We start from the raw sequence: 7,641 nt of genomic DNA, 5'->3' as shown, positions 1-7,641 counted from the left end.
ACTGCAGTCAGCTCAAGCAAGAGGGATATTTTTAGATCAGAAAAGGGAAAGGAGGGGAGAGGGAGAAAGAGAGGGAGAGAGGCTGGTCTAGGGTTTGCAATCTAATTTGGTCTCTCTCTTCCCCCTCTCCGTTTTTTTTTCTCTTTTCTCTCTTTTTTTTTATTTCATCGATGGTATTTTCCATACAATCTGATTTCTGCCTGCTTGGCTGGGGGGGGCACGTAGGGGGGAAGGGGGGCTGGGCTGGCACAGCAAAGCCGGGCTGAAGATTCTGGAGTTTTATGGCTCATTCCAGCTAGTGGCTTCTCTCTGCCAGTTGAATTAATTTGATACTATTTTTGAAAGTCAGTGTTTCTAAGGGAGACCTAATGACGCAATGACGTCAATGCAGGTCAATAGCACACACTGGAGGAACTGACTGTGCTACCGGGAGCCAAGGACTGGGAGCCCGCTCCAACACCCTGGCTCCCGCACACGCACCCCCGCTGCCTCCCCAGCCACTCCCGCTCCCTCCACGCACCCCGTGGGCTCTCTCCAAACACCTCACCACCCCGCTCAAAAAAAAAAGAACCGAAAAACAAACACCACACTATCTATGATGAGAGGCAGTGCAGTGAAAAAAAAAAAAGCCCACCCTCGCTACCTGTGAAAGGCAGCGTTATTGTGGCGGTACACGCACTCGGAGGGCGGGAGGGAGGCAGGCAGGGACACGCGTGTGCCCAGCCAGCCGGCCGGGAGCGCGGGGCTATAAATAGCGGCGGGGGCGCAGGGCGCGGGGGCTGCGCGATTCCGCCCCGCGCACTCGCTCAGGAGGTGCCGGGCTCGGCGGTGCGGGGGTGGTGCGTGGGCGGCGGGGCGGGGGGGCGGCGGCGGGGGAGGGGAGGAGGGGGCTGCTGCTTCTCCCTGTCTCCAAGTCAGGCTCTGAACATGAACTGACTGCTTTTTTTTTCCCTTTTCTTTTTTTTTCCCTTTCTCCTGGAAGAGTGCAGGCACACATTACGCGAAACCCACAGCCTTTCGCGATACACAGCTCGAAATGCTCTAGTTTATTTATATAGCCTCTCCACCCTCAGCTCTTCCCACCCGTCCCCAAATTCCCTAGAAATCCAGCTAAGGCGTGGGGAAGAGGGAAAAGCGGTTTTGGAGGGGAGGGAGTTATTTATTTTTGTTTTGTTTGGGGATTGTTTTGTTGGGGTTTTTTCTTTGCATACAAAAATAAGTGAAGAAGATTTTGCAAGGTAGGTTTCTCTGTGTGTGCGTGCGTGCGCGTGTGTGGTGTTTTCCATTTGCTTTTTGCAAAGTTTTCTGCTTTCAGTTGTTAGATGCTTTTGCAAGAAGTAGACTTTTCTGATTTGTTCTGCTGCCTGACTTTGAAAGACTGGACAGCGTTGTATTCCCCCTTCTTGCAAAGAGTTCGCGAGGCTGTCGTGTTTGTGTCCTGTGCATTTGATGTTCCTGCAGGAAAGGTTTGCAAGCTCAAACTGCAGGCAGGGAGCTATGTATTTAAGACACTACCACCACCACTTTTTGCAGAGGCTGCAACTTTCAGTTTGTCACATTTTGGGGTGGGGGGAGAAGGAAGGCATCAGCTCACACGGGAAATGAGCTTGCAAATGAAATTTTAATTGCAAAAAGAGTCAAAGTCAGCAGTGTTAAAGCTTAAGGAAGATGAAAGGGAGTTGACATTTCTTCCACAAAGAATTTGCTACCACTGGGAATAGACTGAAAGTCCATAGTTGGGGTGTGGGTAATAGGTAAAATAGTAACAAGCAAATGATGAGGCAAAATACTATTAAAAGTGATGCAGGAAAATGAGAGGCTGTTACAAGCTCTAACCACCTGTAGAGGGAAATCTTTATACGTAGTAATTTCTGATAGCTGATCTATAGAGAAACTAAATAGACTTACGTGTTCCAAACTTTGCTGCTCTGCAATGTGTGAGTCGAGATGCTAAGATGGTCGTTTAGTTCTCAGGCGCTTGCAAACTGCAGATACTGTTAGCTCAGGAGAACTGAGGGTTTAGCAGCAACTGATTCTTAGTCTTCACCTTGGCTGCAGCCATCTGTGGTGCACATCCTGGTTTCCTTTACTGCTGCTGCACTCAACATGGTTATCAACAGATGTCTTGCACGAGAAGAGCAGGTTTGATTTATTGCTAATTTCAAGCGGGTTTCTTAATCAGAAAAAGTTGGATGGTCTTCACTGTCTGAGGGGAAGGTTTTGAAATGAGGATGAACTGCTTTAACCAGTGGAAAGCCTTTTTCCTTTCAGAGAACCCTGCTCAACAACTTCTCTGTAACTAAAAGTAATAACAAATACCCTGTGGCAACTGACACAGGACACAGTATGAGTAATGTGCCACACCTTGTGTTGTACCTTTTCTTCTGAGGAATCTCAGGGCACTCAGTGGAGCAAGGAAGCAGCCTGACCTCAAAGGGGACACAACAGGCAACTGCAGGATGACAGCCAACAGCCTCAGAAGGGTGAGGTGGCACTGGAAGTCAAAGCCATGGCAGTTGGTGCAGAAAGTCAAAAGTGAGGTGTTTTGGAGGCAGCATTTTCACTTCTCACTTGCCCATACACTATTTTCACCCTTTGACATGAAGGACAGATCTGTCTGGAATGTGCTGGGGGTTGAAAAGTGCTCACCTCTTAATTACAGAATGGTTTGGGTTGGAAAGGACCTTAAAGACCATCTAGTTCCAACCACCCTGTCATGGGCAGGGACACCATCCACTAGACCAGTTGCTCAAGGACCTATCAACCTGGACTTGAACATATCCAACATTTAATTCCCCTGCCTACTACACCACTTATCCACCTCCCTTGCAGAAATGTGGAGATCTTAAGTTAGCTTGGCCTTGAATCACCTCTACAGCCACTTGTTCAACCCTCGTCTGTCATTTGCCTGTCCAACTGAAAAAAAAAAAAAAACCATGAAATCCTGTGTTTTATTCCAGTGAATCTTGATGCAGATATCATTGGGGTCATCTGATTAGTGAGACTGCAGGAGGTGAAATACCATGGAGCAGTGCTACTTACTTATTTCCTCCACATAACATTACAACAGCTGGAGTCCATCCCTTCAGAGTGCTGTTTTGGGTCCAACATGGGGCCCTCCTAATATGCATTAACACCTCTGGGTTTTGGTTCAATAACCTTTATCATCTTCTGCCAAAACCCCAAGTTGTTCCCAACCCTACTTTTCTGGGGTTTATACTTCACCTCTTTTCTTTGCTCCTCACCCCAACCCACAAAACATTGACTGTGTGTTTTGAAATGCCATCAGGTTTAAACAGCTTCAGGAGCTCCTCGCTTGCCTCTTCAAGAAAGCAATATGTGGCAGGATGACTCTTGGTAATGAGTTTTCATTAACTCCTTCTAGTTCCCCTTCTCTGGGAACTTGTGAGGTCCTACACATGTTCCTCTCAGTACAAACTGTCTTTAACCCAGATATTCTCACATCCACTTCACCTATGAGTCACTGCACTTTCTAGCCTACAATTACATTTGCATAGCTTGTGCAATAGAGGGAATTCTCCAACTTGCACACTGCTCATCTACCTTGCTGCAGCTTTCCAGATGCTGTGTCTTTTCATGTCAAGTTTAGAATTCTCTGTGTTAAAAGAGCTAATTACTACCTCTTTTTCTGCCCTGTTCTTTCACTCCACTACCATCTCCTCCTACTCCAATGATGAACAGGACTACATCAACACAGGATTTTACCCTTAAAGTGCTTATCTTTGTTTAGATGCTTGTGATGAGGGATATTCCCTATTAAGACTCCTCTTGCTTTGTATGTTATTCTGCTACTTTTGATTTTCTATTGTTATGTCCTGTGATACAATTTACCTCAAGGAGGCTGCATAATCTAATTGTAAAGTGAAGGTTTTATTCAAGATGGTGGGCTTAATGTCACCATGCAGCATATTAAGTGTCAGATGGACAGTCACATGGAGGAAAATCCCACATTTCTTCTCACAATACTTCTCCAGATGTCTTACCAATAATTGGATAGTACTACTAGAGATCTAGATACACTGGTCTGTAGTTAATGGCCAATGCAAGTAGCATTTTCTTATGAAAACCTTCAGGGTGGCAGCCTCACACTACCTTATAAATTTTAGGTATAAAAACCAAAACACTTTCTTCTACTAAACTATGTATGTAGTAGAAGGACTGGACAAAAAATCAATGCTAGTAAGGTATAGCAAAACAGTTTATTGCTTGGACTCACCTTTAGTTTATAGAAAAATAAGGAAGAGGCCACAAGTCCACAAACTGTCTGGCGGAATAATTGCCATCTCTCAATTTTATTGCAGACCTCTCTGAAAGACACTCCAAAATTCATTGATGTGCATATGCAGTCACATTTCTACTTTCTCATTTGAAACACTAGTATCAAGCCAAGGTGAGTGGCTTCACTCATTCACATACTCATTGGAGTATTTTTAATATTCCATGACATTTTTCCCCTCAGAATGCCAGGATCACAAGAAGACTAAAAGATTGTCACACCCCTGATATTTGCCTTATTGCAGTGCATTCTTGCAAATTCTTGTTCTGTAGAAGCTTCAGTTTCTCCCGCTTTTCAACTTTAGGCACAAGCTTCCCATTGACTCCCACTGTGAGTGTGAGGCCATGCACCTTGCTCTTGCCACTTGTCACTTTCCACTCTTCTTTGAACTACCCAAGATCTCCTTCCTACAAACTTATGTTTCTCTCTTACTGTGATCTTATCAAAATGATCTATACAATATAATTTATACTACAAATTATATTATATATTATTTAATTATATATTATAAGATAATTATTTAAAATAAATTATATAATTTATTATATAGCAATATTTCTGCTAAATATTACTATTCCAAGATACAAAACCATGCTGGGACACAAGTAATTTTTCTCTGTTTTTCATGGGATTCTATTCTGTGCCCTTCCATTTGAATTGTAACCTCATGGGAAAGGTAATGAGTCTTTTTCATTCTTTTGTACAGTACTCATCACATCACAGGTGGGAAGGTAACAATTACATCATCTGTCATTATTTTTTCTTTTTCCTCTCCTCTAAATAAGGATTCAGCTTAATTTTAATGCCCCAACCAATGTTTTCAAGTGTTGAGTCCCAGCTAGAATGTTCCACATGGTTACTACTTTTTGATTCTTTGTTTGCACAACATCCAGTAGGGTGGGAGCTTAATCTGAGATTGCCAATATATAATAATGAGGAGCAGTCAACTGATACAATATTAACATAAAAGAAAAATTAACACATTTCTAAATTTAGCTAAATACTCATTGTCAGTCTTGAACAACAACTCAGGATAGCTTTTATCTGCAAATCTTGAACTACCCAGAAAATCATTACATCTAATGTAATTCAAACTTTGTATCTCTGCTCATATAGTCCTGCAATAATTGCAATTACTGCAAAAGCAGCACAAAACAATGAACTGTGAGGGATTTGCAGAAGTATATGTGTTTCATCCCCTGGCTCTAAAGCCAGCATTTATAGCAGTGTGATAATAGCCTGCACTTCTCTGTCACTTATCCATGGATCTCCAGAAGTTCTACTAATATTCTGTAAGTTATGTGTGATTCTTCTCCATCCAGTTCACATCATGAGCTGAGTAACAGTTAATAGAAGTGTCCTGTCATTAAAATAATGTACATGTAGCCACAGCAAGGACCAGAGACACAGCTGCTACCCATCCTCTGTTTTGGAGGGCCCACTGATGAGGGGACAATATGGAGAAAACAACTGTGGTTACCCTGCAAACATTTGGCTATATATTGGCTGGTGGTAAGGTGTGATCAGATCTATGCACTGCAGTGGTGTTTCTAAGGACTTTCTAAAGGGTCTATACTCTTCCAAGTATTGAAGTGTGTCCTTCCTGTGAATTTCATGGCATGCCTTGTCTTCTCAGTGACAGCTGTTAGTCCAGTAGCTGTCACAGTTTTTCTTAGGTGAACTGAAGCCTGTCTTAACAGTAAAAACTTGTATATGTTTCCATTCCTATGCCCAGTCACATGAATTACCTTGTCCCAGTTCATGACCAAATTACATCCTGACCCAATAGCCATAATCATTTAGTTGGCAAAGTAGAAGAATAACAAGTATTTAGTGTTTCTGCGATTCAGCATCTGGAAAAGTAAAAGCCATTGGTGCTTGCCCAGCTGGTCCTCCTGGGACTTCCACAGGTTTTGTACACACTGATGGTTTGCCAGTCACATTTGGGGAACCAGTGACTTAATTTGTAAACTGTGCATAGAAAAGACAGCTTGGATCCAAGCAGGAACAGCTTGGATCTTGGTGCCATTTATAGGGTTGAACTTGCTATTAGTACACATTGCATAAATGTTAACTGGTGATAAAAATAGGTGTTCAGACAAAAAGACATATGTGATCTAGATATTTTGATTCATTCATGTTTTAATTTTCTTTCATGTTATTGGGAACTGTCACATGTTTCTGCTTTACTGAACACGTATTTCTGGAATTTTGGACTTTAGATAGGAAAGATATTTGGGCTTTTAGTAGGAATTCCAGAACTACTGAATGGTGTGAATTTGAAGGGTTTTTTGTACCCCAAAAGGTAAGTAGAGAAGTGACTGATGAAACGTCTATCTTGTCCTTGTTTGAATATGCATTACATTTTCTGGCTGAGTAGCAATTTTATGTTGTCATTTTTGATAGCCAAATTGAACTACATTATAAGAAAGAACAAATCAGAGGCAATAAATTAGGAAGGAACAGTGTTACAGGAGCATCAGACGTTGGGATAAGAGCTCACAAGGCCATGTTTTCATAACCCTAGGCATCTCACCTCGTCTTACACCTCACCATCTATGAAATGTAGCTAAATGATTGTATTTTCTTTTTCCCTCCCCACTGTCTTCTGCCTCGAGAGAACTTAATTTTTTTCTTTAATTAGATTCTTTGGCTTCATGTTTTATTTTCTCAGTAAATAAATTCTTCCTAAATTACTTTAATACCACCCCACTCCACATCCCATTCTCTCCATCTGACTATAATACTGGGTAGCTTGATGTAAAGACTGACACAGATTTTTAGCATTTCTTCACCACTCCCTTATCTTATTTTCTACCAGTAAAAGTTCCTGTATAATTTACCTCAAGGTGTTGTCTTATCCTTTTGTTCTTGCTTATAACTCTTTCTTTAAGATATTTGCCAGATATGTATGCACATTATGTTAAAGGTCATGGGTCTTATTCATGAAAAGTTCCATTTTAAAGGCTAATGAAAATCAAATCTTAGTGTAAAGGCTCATCAAATTCGTAGCAGGATTCCTCAAAGGTTATGCTTCTTGTATCTGAAGTATAATGCCTATTTACTATATTTCTTCCATAGGTTCAACTTTCATTAAGAAGTGGTATCATTTTCTTTTTATATCATCCTCAATATTGAGACCTTCATAGGTTTTTCCACCATCTTCATTATGCTAATGCTTTTCTTCTTTTCATCCCTGTTACAAAGAAGAGTATGTCTCTAGGACCTGGTTTTGCAGACATTGGAGGAAAATCCTGTTTCTATCCCTTTACACGCTATAGCAATGATATAAATCTATAATGTAAACAGAAAAGCCAATGAAAACAAAGCCATCCAGGTATACT

General features: G+C 41.6%; 1 long non-coding RNA gene across 1 annotated transcript in view; it reads left to right on the top strand.

Moving 5' to 3' along the window:
- Positions 1–907: 907 nt before the first annotated feature.
- LOC139673267 (uncharacterized) overlaps positions 908–7,641 on the top strand; it is a 77,307-nt gene continuing 70,573 nt past the window's right edge. The window contains exon 1 of the long non-coding RNA XR_011698085.1: positions 908–1,238. This is a non-coding gene — a long non-coding RNA (uncharacterized lncRNA). The remainder of the gene's footprint in view (positions 1,239–7,641) is intronic.

This window comes from Pithys albifrons, chromosome 6 (genome assembly GCF_047495875.1).
Source record: "Pithys albifrons albifrons isolate INPA30051 chromosome 6, PitAlb_v1, whole genome shotgun sequence".
Classification (NCBI taxonomy): domain Eukaryota; kingdom Metazoa; phylum Chordata; class Aves; order Passeriformes; family Thamnophilidae; genus Pithys; species Pithys albifrons.
The sequence above is the reverse complement of the archived record's forward strand: the minus strand, read 5'-3'. Positions and strand labels throughout refer to the sequence as shown.